This window comes from Salmo salar, chromosome 02 (assembly GCF_965601325.2).
Source record: "Salmo salar chromosome 02, fSalSal1, whole genome shotgun sequence".
Lineage (NCBI taxonomy): Eukaryota > Metazoa > Chordata > Actinopteri > Salmoniformes > Salmonidae > Salmo > Salmo salar.
In genome coordinates this window covers 77,785,350-77,788,408 of record NC_138292.1, presented here as the reverse complement: position 1 = coordinate 77,788,408, position 3,059 = coordinate 77,785,350, and positions in this window count along the sequence as shown.

The following is a 3,059-nucleotide window of genomic DNA, read 5'->3' as shown; positions in this document are numbered from 1 at the left end:
ACTAACACACACACACACACACACACACACACACACACACACACACACACACACACACACACACACAGCGCACGCAGGGGAGGATATTATGCAATTCCACATCTCACCGCTGGGGGTGGGCTCCTCTCAGCTCTGATACAGTGTTCAACAGCAGCATGGAAACAAGCAGCATTGTTGACAGTTGTGTTATTGTTGTTGTGATGGCTTGGAGGGCCTTCTCATGTAGCCTAAATATCCCACCCCAAGACAGTCATATGAAAGCTTCACGTTTCAAGGAGCCCATTCACTATGAAGTCAGGAGCCTGGGTCAACCAGAGCAATAGTTTCAGGCCGACCAGCCTACCAAGATGGCTGGAATGGAATTAGACTTTCTTTCTACTCATTTTGCACACAACTCTAAGATCCCACTGCCGCCACCAGTGTAGCAGACGGAGACGGGCTTGATCCAGAGAACCAGGGGTTGTGGGGAGAGCAGAGAGCCCTACCACCTGTGCCATAAAGATTCAGCACAGTCAGTCACAGACACATGCTACAGATACAAACACATGTTACAGATACAGACACATGTTACAGACACAGACGCATTCTACAGTCACAGACACGTTACAGACACATTCTACAGTCACAGACACATGTTACAGAAACAAACACATGTTACAGATACAGAAAATGCTACAGACACATTCTACAGTCACAGACACATGCTACAGACACAGAAAATGCTACAGACACAAACACATTCTACAGTCACAGACACATGCTACAGACACAGAAAATGCTACAGACACATGCTACAGTCACAGACACATGCTACAGACACATGCTTCAGTCACAGACACGTGCTACAGTCACAGACACATGCTACAGACACACGCTACAGACACAGACACATGCTACAGACACAGACACATGCTACAGACACATTCTACAGACACATGTCACAGACACATTCTACAGACACATGCTACAGACACACGCTACAGACACATTCTACAGACACAGACACATGCTACAGACACATTCTACAGACACAGACACATGCTACAGACACATTCTACAGACACATGCTACAGACACAGACACATGCTACAGACACATGCTACATACACATGCCTCAGACACATGCTACAGACACAGACACATGCTACAGACACATTCTACAGACACAGACACATGCTACAGACACATGCTACAGACACAGACACATGCTACAGACACATTCTACAGACACATGCTACAGACACATTCTACAGACACATGCTACAGACACATTCTACAGACACAGACATGCTACAGACACATTCTACAGACACATGCTACAGACACAGACATGCTACAGACACATTCTACAGACACAGACACATGCTACAGACACATTCTACAGACACATTCTACAGACACATGCTACAGACACAGACACATGCATGTAGACGCGGTGAGTTGGTCTCATGCTCTCATGCTCTCATGTCTGTAGAATGTGTCTGTAGCATGTGTCTGTAGAATGTGTCTGTAGCATGTGTCTGTGTCTGTAGCATGTGTCTGTAGCATGTGTCTGTGTCTGTAGAATGTGCCTGTCACTTGAAATCAGGGTCACCCTTGGTCCAAGAGAGAATTTCCTCTTGTTCTAATGTTTGAGACGTTTCCTGAGCGGGAGACAAGGGTTCAGGACCCACCAGTCACACATAGACACATACAGACACTGATACAGGTTGGCTACAACAGCCTACACTTGGTCAAATGACACCCTATTCCCTACATAGGGCATTATTACCTTTGGCAAGAGCCTTATGGCAGGGGCCTGCCAAATGGCGCAGAGGTCTAAGGCACTGCATCACGGTTCTTGAGCCATCACTACAGACCCTGGTTTGATCCCAGGCGGTGTCACAGCCGGCCTATGACCGGGAGACCATGAGGCGGCGCACAATTGGCCCAGCGTCGTCCGGGTTAGGGGAGGGTTTGGCCGGCCGGGATTTCCTTGTCCCATCGCGCTCTAGCGACTCCTTGTGGCGGGCCGGGCGCATGCATGCTGACTTCGGTCGCCAGTTGTACGGTGTTTCCTCAGACACATTGGTGTGGCTGGCTTACGGGTTAAGCGAGCAGTGTATCAAGAAGCAGTGCGGCTTGGCAGGGTCGTGTTTCAGAGGACGCATGGCTCTTGACATTCGCCTCTCCCGAATCCGTACGGGAGTTGCAGCGATGGGACAAGACCGTAACTACCAATTGGATATCACAAAATTGGGAAGAAAAAAGGGTAAAAGTAAAAAAATAATACTTTAAAAAAAGCCCTATGGCCAATTCCCTACATAGGGCACTAGTTTTGACCTAGGCCTTTTTCACTAAAACAAATGCCCTATATAGGTTGCAATTTGGGACACTGGAATAGTAGCCTAAATGGTTCTGTTATTTATCCTCTTGCTAAATGGTATCCATGTTGATGTCTCATCAGCTTTGTAGACGTGACGTAGCGTGTGCATGATTAGCCTGCTAATGTTGAACACAAAACAAAGCCGTGTCACTCGACCATCATCATCATTACCATCACTCACCCCTCTCCGCCAATCATAGCCTCCACTCGTCTTTGACCCCCTTGATTGCTAGGCGTTATGCTAATGAGGCCTATAGCGTTTCTACCTAAACAGTGGACCAACTGAATAACGTGGAACATGTAGAGTGGATATACAGGTCTGAATTTACACAACACACATAGCGTTAGGCCTAGTCCTCCTTAGTGAATGATTACAAAAGGACACAACATGTATCTGTCGTGTGTGAATGTGTGAATGTTGCTGTTTATATACAGTACCAGTCAAAAGTTTGGACACACCTACTCATTCAAGGGTTTGAAATAACAAAAACTATGAAATAACACATATGGAATCACAACTTTTGACCATGGCCCTTTGGACCAGAGAACTTTAGGCCCTGGTAAAAAGTAGTACACTTCACAGGGAAAAGGGGTGCCATTCTGGTCAAAAGTAGTTCAGGGTTCCAAAAGGGTTCCATTTGGGACGTGTGTGTTCAGATTGAACGTGTGTGTTCAGATACAAATCTACCATTCC